At 40.0% G+C, this 18,167-nt stretch overlaps 1 long non-coding RNA gene across 1 annotated transcript in view; it reads right to left on the reverse strand.

The window, feature by feature from the left end:
* Window positions 1-17,764, reverse strand: part of LOC106878718 (uncharacterized) — a 151,253-nt gene extending 133,489 nt beyond the window's left edge. Inside the window, exon 1 of the long non-coding RNA XR_008266602.2 lies at window positions 17,265-17,764. This is a non-coding gene — a long non-coding RNA (uncharacterized LOC106878718). The remainder of the gene's footprint in view (window positions 1-17,264) is intronic.
* Window positions 17,765-18,167: the final 403 nt, after the last annotated feature.

Consider the following 18,167-nt stretch of genomic DNA (forward strand, 5'->3'; position numbering starts at 1 on the left):
TAACTTCTTGTTCACGTAGTTTTTGTTCTCATTGCAATTGTTATTGCTATTGTTGTTGTTGTTATTGTTGTCTTCGTCGTTGTTGTCGTCGTCGTTGTTGTTGTTGTTGTCGTCGTCCTTGTCGTATCGTTCTTGAGTTACTGACTAATACGACCAAATTTGACAGAGACTATTTCGGCAGCCACTTTTTTTTTTTTTTTTGAAGTGTCGATATTTTGAATGCATCCTATTATCAGGAGAAAACGCTTAGTGTCAATATTATTATTATTGTTGTTGTTGTTGTTGTTATTATTATTATTATTATTATTAATACTATTAAGGCTGCGTGCTGGCAGAATCGTTAGCACGCCGGGCGAAATGCTTAGCGGCATTTCATCTGTTTGCACGTCCTGGGTTCAAATTCCGCCGAGGTCGAATTTGCCTTTCATCCTTTCGGGGTCGATAAATTAAGTACCAGTGGAGTACTGCGGGTCGATGTAATCGATTTAACCCAACCCGCTAAATTTCAGGCCTTGTGTTTATGGTGGAAAGGATTATTAAGGTGGCGAACTGGTAGAATCGTTGCCGTGCCAGGCATAATGCTTAACAGCATTTCGTCCTTTACTTTCTGAGTTCGAATTCCTCCGCGGTCGACACTGCTTTTCATTCTTTCGGGGTCGATGAAATAAGTACCAGTCAAGCAGTGGTACTCTCCTGAACATGCTGGCCTTGTGAAAAAATTTGAAACCATTACTGAAGGCGATGAGCTGGAAGAATCGTTAGCAAGCCGGACAAAATTTTTAACAGCATTTCGTCCGTCTTTTAACGTTCTGAATTCAAATTATGAATCGAAGCATCAACAGCGTAAATAATAACAACAACAACAACAACAATAATAATAATAATAATGCGCAAAGTACTGTCTGTCTGAGGTCCTTGTTGTGACTTGACAGACAGTATAAAGTCCCGGACATCTTCAATAATAATAATAATAACAATAATAATGATAAACAATAATAATAATAACAATAATAATGATAATAATAATAATTATTATTATTATTATTATTATTACTATTATGGTTTCGAATTGTGACACAAGGCCAGCATTATTTGGTGATGGGGTAAGTCGATGATATGGACGCCAGTATTCAACTGGTATTTGTCTTATTGACCTCGACAGGATGAAAGGCAAAGTCGACCACAGCGAAATTTGAACTCAGAACACAAAGACTGATGAAATGCAGTGATGAAGAAGAGGAGGAGGAGCAGCAGGAGGAGGATGGAGGGCGAAGAAGAAGAAGAAGAAGAAGAAGAAGAAGAAGAAGAGGAGCAGCAGGAGGAGGATGGAGGAGGAGGAGAGGAGGAGGAGGAGAGGAGGAGAGGAGGAGAGGAGGAGGAGGAGGAGGAGAGGAGGAGGAGGAGAGGAGGAGAGGAGGAGAGGAGGAGGAGGAGGAGGAGAGGAGGAGGAGGAGGAGGAGGAGGAGGAGGAGAGGAGGAGGAGGAGGAGAGGAGGAGGAGGAGAGGAGGAGGAGGAGAGGAGGAGGAGAGGAGGAGGAGGAGAGGAGGAGGAGAGGAGGGGGAGGGGAGGCAGATTTCTATATTAGATACAAACGGTGCGAGAAGATTCGTTAAAATACAATGAATGGGGAAACTTGAGAAGGGGGACACACGAGTTATATCAAGAACACCATCGCCCTCCTTTTTGACATCGTCATCGTCGTCATCGTCATCGTCGTCATCGTCATCGTCGTCATCGTCGTCATCATTATCATCACAATCGTGATGCAATGTGGGAACTGCCTCTTCTCTTCGCAGACGATCATATCAGTAAGACAGAACATTCTTTCAACTAATCTATAGTCAGAAGATGGGGGAGTTCAGTTTTTTCTACCCTCACCCCTTTGGTATTGTTTTAAGGTTTTGAAATTGGTGGTTGTTGCGGCAACGGCGGTGGCGGTGCTGCTGGAGGCCAATATTTGTGTCAAGGTTTTAACACAAGACAAGATTGTGTATGCATATATTCATACTTACATATATACATAGAAAGATTACATATGCACATATACATGCGCTCATAACCATGTATATATGTATATATCTATGTATGTACATGTGTATATACAAACGCACACGCACACACACACACATACATACATAAACGTTTGTGTATGTAAATATACATATTTACAGATACATAGATAGATAGATAGATACAGACGTACATACATACATACATACATACTCGTGTATTGAGTACTTTCTATTCGACATTAGATATTTCTATTGCTGTGAACAAATTTATAACATTGATACATGTGTGTATATATATATATATATATATATATATACGTACATACAAACATACACACACAAATATACACCACACAACTATTAACAAATCTATATATATGTATATAAATATATATATATATATATATATATATATATATATATATATATATATATATACACACATGCACAATCACTCATACACATATATTTGCATAATACTTAGAGACATACGTAGATGCACGCATACATACATATGTTTCGAATGGTTATTTTGGGACATGCTCTGTAGAACAACCAATGAGATGACTGCATGTGATGTGTAACAAGCCTGGCCTGCTTATACGTGTGCAAACAGTGAGTGTATATATATATATATATATATATATATATATATATATATATATATATATATATACACACACATTCAACGAATTTCTACACAATTCAATGGTGGTTACAAAAGCGAACGTCTCTAGGTACAAGTCCATGCATGTAGTACCATGGCTCATCTATTACTAATAGACTCCATGCTATCGGCCGTCTAATATAAGGAGGGATTATAAAGAGGGAGAAATGATCAGTGAAAACAGAGCGGCGGGAATGTCGCCATTTTTGTTGCCGAGTGACTCCATCTTTGACGATAGAACGTTCCCGATTGTTTCTCGAAACCACTTCATATTCACAGCATGGTGCGTAAGTGAAGTATATTGATAAGAGGGAAGAAAGGAGAGGTGTATGACGGGAGTGGGGGGCTGAGTGAAAGAGAGAAAACTGGGGTGTGATATATTTTAGGGGGTGGCTTGTTGCTTTTTAGGATGCTTTACTGTTATTATTGTTGTTGTCATCGTCGCCATTGTTTTGTTTTTGTTGTTGCTACTGCTGCTGCTGCTGTTTTTGGTGTAGTTGTTGTCGTTGTTGTTGTTGTTGTTGGTGGTGGTGGTGTTATTTTATCTTAGTTGCTATTTCTATAAGATCGATCGATCGATCGTATGAGTGTACGTGTGTAAAGTTTGAAATGAGTGGACAGAGACATCGTGATCCACTTTTAAGCAGGGATACCAACAAGGATCCGCCTCAAATGATTTCGCTTGTGGCTTTTCTGGATCCGTAACATGCAGCAAGGTAGGACTCGCTTCACACAGTTGAAAGCATAAACCGACTCAGTTTCACCAGCCAGCGTTATAAAACGTCTCTCACATACTAATCCAGTGGTTCTCAACCGGAGTCCGTATGATCCCTTGGGGTTCATATAAGATTTTTAGGGGTCTACACAAGCAAAGTAGTAAATCGGGTCATTTTGTGGGTCAATGAAAACGTTTTGCTTTAGTTGTTTTTATTCCAAGAAACAGGTCGGTTTCGTTCTCTGATGTTTTACGTAATCCAGCCTCCACAAGGGGATATGGAATAAACGAAATAGGAATTTTGAAAGAAGTCTCTATGAAACTAGTTTTTAAACACTGAATGGCTATGGAAGTCCACCTGAATGAAATAGTATTCAAAGGGGTCCATTGGTAATTGGCTGAGAACCACTGAACTCGTCAATGCTCAGCTCAAGATCAAAGGAAAGACAGCAGATAGCGGAAGCTCCATCAGTCGCTTACGACAGGAGAGTCCGCAATATATAAATATATATGACTCCATATCACCACTATTTCTACCTCTTTTCAGCTCCACCCGATCACTGCCAGCCTCTATTCTAAAAGCCAGATGTGTGTTGTGAGGCTCATAGTTGCTCCTCTTCAGTAAGATTCTTGTTATGCTCTGGTCGCGTCTCACGTACTTCAATCTTCCCCACTTAAAGTATATTCAAGTGTATAGAAGTATATGTCGGTATATGTGTGTATGTGTATGTAAGTATATATTTATTGCATATATCATATGTATGTGTGTGCCTATACACATATATATATATATATATATATATATATATATAATACTTAATATATATGTATATATATGTGTATATGTATATATGTGTGTGTGTATATATGTGTATATATGTGTGTGTATATGCATGCATATATACAAACACCTGCAAAATAAAAAGAACAATTGGTAGAAATTATGACACCGTTTCAGAAACAACTTACGATTTGTCTGTTATAAGCCAAAATTCGATTCCACTTCAGCATAAAAATATTCTTGCCATGGTCTCATTACATTTGTTCAAAGACACCTGATTCCTCACGTTACCAAATTACGCGAAAGTTTGTTTTTGTTTCGTTTTGTGAAAATTGTCTTCTTTTTCTTTTTGTTTGTTTGCTTTTTTGCGGATGAGGGTGGTGGAAAAGGGAATATATAACTGTATGTATGTGTATGTGATTCTGTGTGTGCGTGTGTACCCGCGCGCGTCGATGTCAGATAATTTGATAGATAATTAGGTGAAAATGAAAACAGATAGACAGATAGATAGATAGATAGACAGACAGACAGACAGACAGACAGACAGACAGACAGACAGACAGACAGACAGACAGACAGACAGGCAAACAGATAGACAGACAAACAGATAGACAGATAGACAGATAGATAGATAGACAGACAGACAGATAGATGCTATACCAACGATCGAATGATGGACGTCTGCGTATTCATTGTATCTGCTTGAAATAACAGCCAGGTCTCTTTGAAATCATTTCCTACAAAGCTAAAAATGAAGGTCCCACACACTGTGACCCTTAGAGCACATCTGACAAATATAGAAGACGGGATGGTCACGCTTGGAATTTGTTTTGATAAGAGGTCTGTTTGATTAGACTTAACGTGGGGTTAAACAGCAACAATTATGATATTAATGGATTAAAGAGGAAGAACGTCTACACAGTTGCTCGAACTGCTGGAAATAGCAGCCAAATTTTCAAAAGAAATCTTCATAAAAGGAAGACACATGGACAGTGAAGTTGTAGATAAATAAAGGGACGTGATGGTCACGGGCGGAATGCTCTTTCATCATAAATCTACTGAATCAGGGACGGGATGGAACTAGATAACGGTAACAACAGTAACAACAACAACAGCAGCGGCAGCAGCAGCAGCAACAACAATAACTGTTTCAGAATAGTAACAGAGGTAACAACACCAATAACTATATCAGTACAACAGTAACAACAGCAACATCAAAACCACATCATCATCATCATCATTGCCATCATCACTATCATCATCATCATTCCTCAATCGTTATAATTTCATAACATCCACCAACTTGCTGGAGACTGCTCTTCCGCCAACAAAGAACGTTTTTCGATCGCTTGTTAGCGCCATTTTGTTTAATGTCTCTGCTGTCGCCGCCGACATTTTAATGGCCACTTCATGCCAACCTGTCTCGTTGGCTCTGTTAGAGGAGCGTCTTTAACAGGAACATTGTCGGCTCCATTATCATCGTCGTCGTCTTCCTCACCGTCATCACCACGGTCGTCGTCGTTGTCATCACCACCATTATCTTCGAATATAAAATTAAAAAGGATTTCTAAAAAAAAAAACCCCCCAAAAAACAGAAAGAAACCTGAGTGAAAATAAGGATGATGAATGTTATCATCATCATCATCATCATCATCATCATCGTCGTCGTCGTCGTCGTCGTCGTTGTCATTTATTATTAGCATCGTTATCATCTCCATCAATATTACTATTGCCCTTGCGGCGAGCTGACAAAATCGTTTAGAACGCCGAGCGAAAGGCTCAGTGACATTTCATCTGTCTCCATGTTCTGAGTTCAAATTCAGCCGAGGTCGACTTTGCCTTTCATAATTTCGGGGTCGATAAAATAAGTACCAGTTGTGTACTGGGGTCGATGTAATTCGCTTACACCTTCCCCCGAAGTTGCTAGCCTTGCGCCAAGATTTGAGATCAACATTAAAATTGTCGTTTATTATTATTATTATTATTATTACACACAAGCATACACACCACCCAATAGCATCAACCCTACTCAAGGCTGATGTAGCCAGTTGAATTCAAGAACTATTTTTCCATGGAATTTGAAAGAATATGTGGAGTAAAGTGATGATTCCATGATAAGGAAGAAAAATTTATGCCACAGAAATATATTTTAAAAACATAGAGTGTCTTGCGCTCTAAGACATTCGTAGAATAAAATAGAAAGAGAATCGGTTAAGAAGTGAGACAATAGAAACGGATTGTCACGAAGGAAGAGGCTGGGAAGGAAGGGGTGAGATATTTCACTTTATGTCAAGATCTTTGGATAAGGGGTGCGAGTAGAGTTTGTTCTTTCTCAGAGAGAACCAACTAGAATAGCTTACCCCGTTGTTCAGCTGTAATAGAATTCAGACTGACAGACAGACAGACAGACAGACAGACAGACAGACAGACAGACAGACAGACAGACAGATAGATAGATAGATAGATAGATAGATAGATAGATAGATAGATTGATAGATTGATAGATAGATACACACGTACAGTACCGGGGAAAGGGCGACGGTTTATTTGCATGATTACAGTTGATATATGTACTTACAAACGCGCACACACACACACACACACACACATTAATGTTCTCACACGCATATATTTACTTGCTAACAACAGATGCTTGTCCTGTTGTGGGAGTCTCTTTCTTTCAGAAAATGTCGTCTCCAACAATAACAGTTTCCAATTTAGGCACGAGACACGTAATTTCTAAGAACAGAATCGTCGAAATCATCGATTCTTGTGCGTAACTGATGCATATTTTATCGATCGCGAAGGGATGAAGAGCAATGTTTAAAGACAATGACCTCGACGAGCTTTTGAACTTCGAACGTACAGACCCCGGAGGAATAATGCATGACAGTTCTACCAGTACCTCGCCCCACGAACGGATTCTGAATAAGACAAGGAAAGCCAGCAATTTGGTGCGAGGGGAGACTGATGTATATGCATATGTGTGTACATATATATATATATATATATAGTTCAAAAACACAATAACAAAAAAACAAAAAAACAACAAAGTGAGGACGTGATATGGATAGTATTATTGGACGCTCAGGAAAGGAAAGAGAGAGTGTATGACGTTTCGGGCGTAGCCCTTCGTCGGAAAGATGGAAAGTTCGGAGAATGGAAGAACGGAGAAAGAGGAAAATGGTACCGATGCCCACGAGGTTACAGTGAGCTCCATATCCCTGCAGCTCCATCGCAGGGCGGGGGTCGGGTACTGACTGGACCCGTCCCTTGTCTCCTACCCAGTCACCTACCCATATATATAAATATATATATATATATATATATATATATATATATATATATATATATATATATATATATATACGTATGTATGTATGTATGTATATACATAGAGAAAGAAAGAAAGAAAGAAAGAAAGAAAGAAAGAAAGAAAGAAAGAAAGAAAGAAAGAAAGAAAGAAAGAAAGAAAAAGAGAGACAGACGGCAGAGTAAATAATTTCAGTAAAATTTCGGTGCTATTTCCAGTATATTAAGTGTACCATTTAGAGCAACCCCTGCATCAACCTCCACCATCCCAACACACACACACAGACACGCGCGCACACACTCAATGCCATCGATTAGTTTTGACGCCAGAACTTGACTGAGTACAGCACTTGACTGGTACTTTATTTTATCGAACTCAAGGGAATGAAATGCAAGGCTGATCTAGACGAGATTTGAACTCAAAGCAAGGACAACTACAGCAAGGCGGCGGTGTGCCGCATGTGCCAATCCAACGTCATTTGTCACAACAATGCCATTACCTTTAGATTTGTCAAATAATCTGGTTAATCTTCTAATCACTTTCATTGAAGAGATCTTTAACTGAAGGTCGTAAGCGTATTTATCTCAAACTTTAATCCGCCATGGCCGAGAGTTATTGCAAATAACAATCCACGATGGTATTGGCGACATCGTCAAAGCAAGGAACCCCAGGATGACAGCACCAGAAAATGTAAACGAAATCTTATTAACTGGAGGGAGAAAGCGAAATTATAAAGCACATTTTCTTGTAGTTCTGAACCCAATAATGGCTTCTGTAATTACTGGAAAACGTCGGAACGATCCTTCTGTTAGCTTCATGAAACAAAGTATGAGAACAACTCTATTCGGCGTTTAATTATTTCACAATGAAACAATTTACGACGCTAGAGGACACCACTTGTTGAACACAATAGGTAGGTCGTTGATTGTAATGTTATTCCCAGAGGTGAGAACATGACGTAAATAACAGCATTCGAACGACATATTTCAATGTGATATGGAACCACAAATGTCTGTGACAATTATGACACCATGTTTGATAAGAGACAAGCTTCGGCCAGCGGGTAGCCATTTGTAGCAGCTTGCAGTGAATGAGGTTGACTGACCACACGCTACTGCTGTACTGCTGCTGCTGCTGCTGCTATCCCTGACCAGAGAAGTAGCCACGAAAATAATAATGTGTGGAGAGGGGGGGAGAAAGCGGGTAATAAATGAACATTTGAAAGAGAGTCTTAATTAAAAGTTTCGAGAAGATATTGATTCGTTTCTGAAACTACAGCTGCAGGACACACCACACTTAACAAGACACATGTAACATGTAGCACACATGTGTAATATACTGAAGTGTCAAACCGCGATTAAACTGAGATTATCTATGTCATTAGTAATGAAAAACTTCTTCTAAGCGTGTTTAAAATTTTATGAGCTACAAACAAGGAGAGACAATTTCAATAATATGTGAATTCCAGGCACCTTTTTTTCCTTTGTAATTCCTTGTTTTTAAAATTCAAATATTTTGAAGAAAAGATTATCTCCCACGTAATAACTTGCATCGCTAAAAGGAACCAAGAATATTTGAGAATGACAATGCAGCTAAGAGTAAATCTTGCGTTTAATGCTTACTGGTGAAAGCAATATGCATGTTTCGGTTTCTTTTAGGTCTCATCAGTGAACCATATTCAACACAGATTATAAAACTTAGAAGTGGTCAATAGATAGATAGACAGACAGACAGGCATGCAGGCAGGCAGGCAGGCAGACAGAAAAACAGATAGATAGATAGATAGATAGATAGATAGATAGATAGATAGATAGATAGATAGATAGATAGATAGACAGTTCTCATTTGTACCTATCATCCTAGGTACATTAGGTTATGTACCAACAAAATTTGTACAAAAACTAAGAAATTCTCGGTTTTATTGAGAAAAAGCAAAAGAAACTGACGTGGATTCTCCAAATCTAATCCGAACTGGCCAATGCCTTGTGAATGAATTTGGCAGGAGGAGACCGTACGGAAGCCCTTGAATATATATAAATGTGTGTGTGTGAGAGAGAGAGGGAGGGAGAGAGAAGGATTTTGTGGTTGAGTCTCGCCACTTGACAACCGATCTTCGCTTTTTATTACCTTGTAAACTAGCAGTTCATCAAAAGGGTATCGATAGTGAAGCGATTAACCAACCCGACGACAACATCAATGACAGTTACGGCACAGGATGTCCACTGTCAACACCAACATCATCATCATCACTATTAGTGCTTTAACTACTACTACTACTACTACTACTACTACTACTACTACTACTACTACTGTGCTGCTGCTACTACCACTGCTACTGCTACCATCACTGTGATGACAGTAGTATCATTTTGCTTGAAGTCTGAACAACTGAATAATTCATGTCAGTCATCTTAAGAAGATATTCATATATGTACATAATACATATATACACACACACACATACACATTCACATACACACACACACACATATATATATATATATATATACACACACACACACACACAAATACACATATGTATACAAATACATATATATATATATATATATATATATATATATATGCGCACGCACGCACACACACAAAGAGAAAAGGGAGTGAAAGGGAGACAGGAGTTGTGTGTGTGTGTGTGTGTGTGTGTGTGTGTGTGTGTGTGTGTGTGTGTGAGTGAGTGAGTGTGCGTGGGTGTGGGTGTGTGAAGCTTGGACAAAACGGACAGTCTTGTTTGAAAGGAATTAAGGCTTGGGAAGTAACTTGACCACTCCGTCGTCTTCGTGTCTTGCTTAACACTCACTGATAACAACAACAACAACTGCAACTAATGCTAACAGCACTACTACTACTACTACTACTACTACTGCTGCTGCTGCTGCTGCTGCTGCTACTTCTGCTTCAGTGATGACATCAACATATTGTTTGTCACGGAAATAACAATACTAAACTGATGACAGATTCAACAACAGCAACAACAGTAATAGTAACGACGAGGATGACAACGACAACAACAACAACAGCAACAGCTGCAAAAACAACAACGACAGTAACATCCAGTCACCATAACAACCAGTCACCATAACAACCAGTCACCATAACAACAAGAGCCAACACCGAAAACAACGATGACAACACCAGCACCATTAGTAATGGCGATACACAGCTATAACAATAACAACGACAACAATTGAACACAAAGTATTCTTGTTGGAAAGACAGGAAAACCAATATGGCCGAATGGTCAAAGAGTTCTTTTCGTAAAACCGAAGTTTTGGGTTGAACTTCATTGGTGTCTTGGACAAGTGTCAGGGTGACCCAAGCCTTGTCAGTGAAATTAAATGGAAACTGTAAAGAAACCTACCCTCCATCACCCCCTCCCCCCGCAGGATGAAATGTACCACTTTATAAAGCGAGATAATATGGCGATAATCTGCCCACCTGGATTCCTCTTCTAACCACTTTTTACTCCACAGACTTCGTTTTCGGTAAAGATTTCGGATCGTAGGTTGAAACCATTTGAGCGCTGCAAAGTGTTTTCTATATTGAGCATCTCTGGTTCTCTCCTGTTGACTAAATATATACGTGTGTGTGTGTGTGTGTGTGTGTGTGTGTGTGTGTGTGTGTGTGTACATATGCATGGCGTGGCTGTGATGTTTGGTTAGGACGCTCGTTTCACAAATGCATCGATTCAGAAACCTGAGCAAATGTCTTCTTCTGCCATAACCCTCGGTCCACCAATACTTTGTGACTGAATCTGCGGCACGGAAACTGCATGGAAGCGCGGGCGTGAATGCGTTTCGCTGTTTGACAGCTGGTGTTTGTTTGTTCCAGCTAAAATCGAGGCTTACAACATAAGTTCCAGACTTTAAAATAAACACGAGTCGACTCTGCTTTAAGATGATGCTCTAGCATGGCCGCAGTCAAATGACTAAATCAAGTTAAAGTATACAAATAGATAGATAGATAGATAGCTAGATAGATAGATAGATATGTCCAACTATCTTTCCATTGATCAGTCTCTCAGTGTCACTGTCTATCTATCTACCTTTCTATCTATTTATCTATCTATCCATCTGTGCATCTAACTATCTTTCAATTTATCTATCTATATCTATCTATCTATCTATCTGTCTGTCTGTCTATCTATCTATCTATCTATCTGTCTGTCTGTCTGTCTGTCTGTCTATCTATCTATCTATTCTTCACTCCACTCTCCTGAACATGAGTCAGCCAGAATCAAGCAGGCAAACTAAGAAATAATTCATGATAATGGCCGTCCTTATAAATAAACAATAAGGCAAAAATCAAAGGTAAACGTCAAAAGACTGGGTTTGTTGCTTGTTTGGGTGGGGGGGAGGGGGAGGATGAGGTGAGTGTTGAGGGGGGTTGAAGAGGGGGAGGAGGGCGTTTTGTATTGATGTAGCGGCTGTGTCGGACATTGATAAAATGGCGGCAACAATAAAAGACTGAAACGTGGAAGAAGAAGAAGAAGAAGAAGAAGAAGAAGAAGAAGAAGAAGAACAACAACAACAACAACAACAACAAGACGAACGAACGAACGGCGGTGGCGGAGGCGAAAAGAACGCAGACGAAGAAAGAGACGTAAACGAAGAAGACCGATTGGTCTGTTTGAGTCAGTTTTGGTCAGTTTATAATCCTCCATCTTGGAAGCTTATATATCTCTTCTTTCTTTCTGTCTTTCTTCCTTCGTTTCTTTCTTTTTTTTTTCTAACGCTTATTCATTCTCGTTACACGCTCTCTCCACCCCATCGCCTCCCTCTTCACTCATCTTCTTACACATGCATACAATCATGCGTACGTATACACACAAATATATATATATATATATATATATATATATATATATATATATATATATATATATTTGTGTATGCGTGTATGTATGTATGTATGTATATTTATGTACACGTATAGATGTGTGTGTATATATGTATATATATTTATATATGTATATATATATATATGTATATATATATATATATGTATATATATATATATATATATATATACGCATATACGTGTATGTGAGTTCGTGCGTGCGCTCGGCTTTGTACGACCTACATGCTGTTGCCCTTAAGTGCTCGGATGTCAGGACAGAAAGCGGAGTCCGATGGCGCTTTTCCTTGAATACAATGTCTGTGTGTTTGTGAGTATATATATATATATATATATATATATATATGTGTGTGTGTGTGTGTGTGTGTGTGTGTGCGTGTGTGCTTGTCTTTGCAACACGAACTTACAAGAATTACAAGATATCGTTTAGTTGTGTGGTCAACGGAGAGACAATGGAGAATGTTCTGTCGCCAAAGAGAAGAATAACAAATAAATAAATGAATGAATGAATAAAAGCAAAAATGTAAAGGAAAAGAAGAAGAAGAAGAAGAAGAAGAAGAAGAAGAAGAGGGGATGATGGCGGAGGGGAAGGGGGAGGAGACGGAGGGGAGGGGAGGAGCGGAGGGGAGGGGCGGAGGAGGAGGAGGAAGTGAAGGAGGTGAAGAAGGAGGAGGAATTTTAATACCGAAGCTTGTGAGGGTGGATGGCGGTGGGTAGGATTTGGAGCGGGGGGGCCGAAAAATACCCTGCTGAAATGTTGATCCTGTCAAAGACCAACGTAACCCCTTTAAAAATCGCCGACGAACGTCAAAAGTTAATCTGGCTTAGGCCCCTTAATATCGTATTTAACTTAATCTTCTCCGCTGGTTTTTACCTGCTGCTGCTGCCGTTGAGCAACAATAAGTCGAAAGATGTCGTCTGCTCTAAGTGTTGCCTATTGCTTCTTCTGACACTCCATTCTTATCATAAGTTGATGATCATGATTTTCATCATGACCACAACGATGATGATGATGATCGTAATGTCTTCTTCCTTTCTTCTTCGATTTATTTCTTCCTTCTTATCATATTCTCTATTTTTCGTCCATTTCTTCTTATTCTTGTCCTCTTTCTCTTCCTCCTCCTCCTCCTTGCTTTTCGTCTTTTCATATTCCTCTTCCTTCTTCTTCTCTTTCGTTTCTTCTTTCTTCTCTTTCTTCAACTTCTTTTTCTTTTTCTTCCATATTCTCCTTCCATATTTTCCTTCCCCTTTCATTTTTCTTCTACTAGAAGAAAAAAGACGATGGAAATGGCAGGATAATGGTGGTCGCGGTGGCGGCGGTGACGGCGGTGGCGGCTGTGGGTGGACAGGCGGTGTTAGGAGGAGGAGGTGGAGTCGGATGAAGAGAGAATTACTGTGTAGTCTTTTACTTTGTTGTTGCTGTTGTGGTGGTGACAGTGGTTGAGGTTAAAGTTGTTGACTAATCGAACTGGTGCGTTTTGCTGCTATAAATCGTCGTTTTAGTGGTGCTATTGGTTTCTGTTAGTAGCTTTCAGTTGTAATGGTCATTGTTGTTGTTGTTGTTAGGGGTGGTAAGCTGGCAGAATCGTTAGGACGCCGGGCAAAATGCTGAGCGGCATTTCGTCCGTCTTCACGTTCTGAGTTCAAATTCCGCTGAGATCGACTTTGCCTTTCTTCCATTCGGGGGTAGAGCCCTGGGGGTTGATGTACTTGACTTACCCTCTACCCCGAACTTGCTGGCCTTGTGCCAAAATTCGAAACTGATATTATTGTTGTTGAGGTTGTGGGCCTCTCTATTTTCTTTCTTTATATTCATAGTCGTCTTTTTTTATCTTCTCCATCATTTTCTTGCTTCGTCTGTTTCTTCTACATCTTCTCCTTTTTCTTCCTCTTTTTCTTCTCTTATTTTTTCATTGTTTTCTTCTTTTTCTTCATTGTTTAGTGTTCGCGATTTGTCTTTTTATTTTCTTTCATATCTCTCTCTCTCTCTTACTTTTATTCACGCTCTTCTCCTTTCTTTAAACCCCTCCACCTCATCCGAACGCCCACCCCTCTGCTCTTTCTAACTCTTAAGTGCCCTAAACTATTCCATGTGACATCCTCTTTAGCCAGATTATCAACGCTGACATCCTATCAACACGTCAGATTAACACTTTCAGTCACGTGATGTCCTACAGTCAGAAAGAAGAGGACACTTCATATTACTCAATCTATGATTATTCTTTTTAATCTGAGCTCTCATTCTTATTCTCATTGTCTCGTTTTCATTTTCATAGCCTCGTTCTCGATCTTAGAACTTCCTTCTTCTTCCCTCATTCTCCATTTCTCATTTTCCTAATCGTGTTCATTCTTCTTTTTGCGTTTTCCATGTCTCGTTATCTCTTATTTTTCTCATTTTCAGAATCTCGTTCTCATTGTTTCGTTCTTCTTGTCTCGTTCTGGTAGACTCCTTCTCAAAGTCTCCTTTTCACAATCACCTTCGTTCATGTCATTTCATTCTTTCTGTCTCGATCTTGTCTTGAAATAGAAGTGGTTTATAACTTATATGTCGGTTATATAGGAAGCTGTTTTAACCTTTAAAACCAGAGGCTGCCTTAAACAACAAGAATAATCTCTGAACTGTATCACCCCATAATTTACAATATTAAAAATCGCAATGGAAAACAGCGAAAAAAAACTTCATGTTAGTCCCATGGTCCTATCGAATGCGTGTTGCATTCACGTCATTAGATCGTGATTTCAGTTCCTGAAATGGATGGTGCGTTATGTTCGTGAGAAAAAAAATCCACTTCGTTTCACGTTGCTCCAGTCCACTTAGCTGCAAAACGGGCCACCCTGCGACTGATTGGCGTTCCATTCGGCGAGACTGATGTGGTCTCGGTCACTTACGCACCATGGAAGCCAGCCTGATGAGTTCTAAACCTCAAGGGAGACCTATTACTACTATACCATTGTCCTACGACTCAACATTTTCTACTGAGACTTACAGATGTGTGCGTGCATGTACATACATTTATATATTTTACTTGTTTCAATCATTACACTGTGGCCATGCTGGGGCACCGCCTTAGCCGAATGAATCAACTCCAGTACTTGTTTTTCTTTTAAGCCTGGCTCTTATCCCATCGCTCTCTTTGGCTGACTGCTAAGTCATGGGAACGTATATACAACAAGACCGGTTGTCAAGTGGTGGTGGTGGCGGGAGTTACACACACACACACACACTCAACTGGTACTTGATTTATCGACCCCGAAAGGACGAAAGGCACAGCCGACCTCGGCGAGATTTGAACTCAGAACGTAAAGACGGACGAAATGCCGCTAAGCCTTTTGTCCGGCGTGCTAACCATTCTGCCAGTTCCCCCTCCCCCGCCTTATGATGCTTCACCAACATTATTAACACGACTCACAATCTAACAGGACAGATAATAGCACTACCCCTATTAGCAAAACTCTACACACCACCACCAATACTACAAATTCCACAAAATACTACAACCGCCCCGACTACCTCCAAATTCACCAACAACAATACTAGTACCACAACTACGGCCATCGCAAGCAACACACCACCACCACCTGCACCAATACCAGTACTACTAATACTAAAAGTACCACTACTACCACCATCACCACCACCTCCACCAATACCATCAATGTCAATACCACTAACACCACGATTGCCTCCAACTCCACAACAATAATATTGCTACTACTACTACTACCACCACCACCGCCAACAGCAATACTCATACTATCACCTCCACCACGACCATCACCACCACTGGCAGCACCATTCCTTCCTTCCTTACCAATGGCTGTCAGATATAATGCAATGCTAATCCCTCAGAAAGTGACATCTGCCATTAAAAGGTGGTTGGAGGGGGAGGGGGGTCCTCTTTCATTTAGTGTGTCAAAGGTTAGAGAGGAGGGCGGAGTAAAAGGGAGGGAGAGAGAGAGAGATGGAGACAGACGGACAGACAGGCAGACAGGGATCATCAGAAGAGAAACAAGGCTGTTACGGTTGTATTTAAGCCAGGTCAACATCGGTCCAACAAATATAATAAAAAGCTTTCCAAAGGTGGCCATCTCGTCTTTATAGAAATATCTACAACGACTACGTTATATAATATGTCTCCTTCTATTTTTTCAAATGATAAGGCGTGATTGGGGTAGATTTTGTTGCTATTTCTATCAACTTTGGAAACTACGGAGAGGCACTTTGAAACGTAAACCTTGTTTTCACTTGGTCCGTTAACTCCTGATCATGTGGTAGGGATACCGTCGTGAGCGCGGCCTATTTCAGGCCCCTAAACCTGAAGGAACCAAACCTTAGCATGGCCTGGCCTGGCCAACGCTGCTTTCTGAAACACACACACACACACACACACATGTACACATACACACATATGGCCATGCTGGGGCACCGCCTTGAAGGAGTCTAGTCGCAAATGAATCGACCCCAGTACATCTTTTTTCTATAAAAGGGTATTGTTTTTCATGACGACAACGCCAGACGTGGCAGAAGTTACTGGGGTTTGGCTGTTTCGGTCTCTTCAGAATTCATTGAATGGACAGACCTTCAACTCTGAAGATGGTGTAAAAATTTACCTGGAAGAGTTTTACACCGGTAACGACAGGAGATTCTTTGGGCAGAGAAGAATGGAGCTACCCACGAAATGGAAGAAGATATTTCTACGAAACCCTGATTGAATAAATCGCTTTCTGCTTAATAAATCACTTTGTGCCTTAGTTTGCTTTAAAAAAACCGATCGAACGGATGTTTGAAACTTAGTAAGTTTCTACACCTGGATCCTTGGACATTAAAATTACATATATGTATATAAAATCGAAGAAAACACAAATATGAACGAAAAAAGAAGAAAAGAAACATCACTTTTACCTTCAGTGCGCAAATTGGTTGCATATCACAAGTTACAACGGAACCTTCTGAAAGAAAACAACATGGCTGCGGTGTTTCGGCGGTCGATGGCGAAGGCGTTGGAACAGCCAAGAACTCTTGTGTGAAATTATCTCCCCTTTTTAGAAAGTCCCCCCCCCCCACCAACTTTCTCGACTTCTCTGAGCAAGATAGTTGTATGACATACCCTTCAATGCCCACCCGCCCCTCATCATGGCACCACCCTTACAGCCGTGACCACTTAACCCGATCTATCATACCCAGGCAGTGGCGTAGTTATTAGGGGACCGACCGCAACCCCACCCCCACCCCCCACCAGCACATTTTTCAAAATTGACGCCTTTTCAACAATATTTTTCTAACTCTTTAGTTACTTATACAGTCTCATACATTGTTATTAAAACATGAAATTAATGAATGTAGAATACCTCTGTTGGAACTAATGAAATATTTCGCGAAAGAGAAAGCAGCGAAAAATTGTTTTTGTGTCACAGCGCCTTTTATTTATATATATATATATATATATATAGATATATATATATATATATATATATATATATATATATATATATATATATATTCTTGCCCCCATTAACTTTCGAACCTGACTACTCTTCTATACCCAGGTCAACAAACTGAGTTTCCAGTTCTACCTAAGGATTCCCCTGCAAGACATAACATAACACATGCAGAAGTTGACCATTCCAGGAATTCGTCTGACCAGTCTGGCTCAGCCAACAAATGACAGGGATAACGCTCCCCACCCCCACCCACTAAACTAAGATATGAAAAAAATTATGCTCAGCCACACACACATACGAATACTTGTATTCAGACGTACATAGTATGTATGCATTTATAGTTAAGTTTACACACTTAATTGCA

Source organism: Octopus bimaculoides, chromosome 22 (assembly GCF_046866305.1).
Source record: "Octopus bimaculoides isolate indiv1 chromosome 22, ASM4686630v1, whole genome shotgun sequence".
In the NCBI taxonomy this organism is placed as follows: Eukaryota; Metazoa; Mollusca; class Cephalopoda; order Octopoda; family Octopodidae; genus Octopus; species Octopus bimaculoides.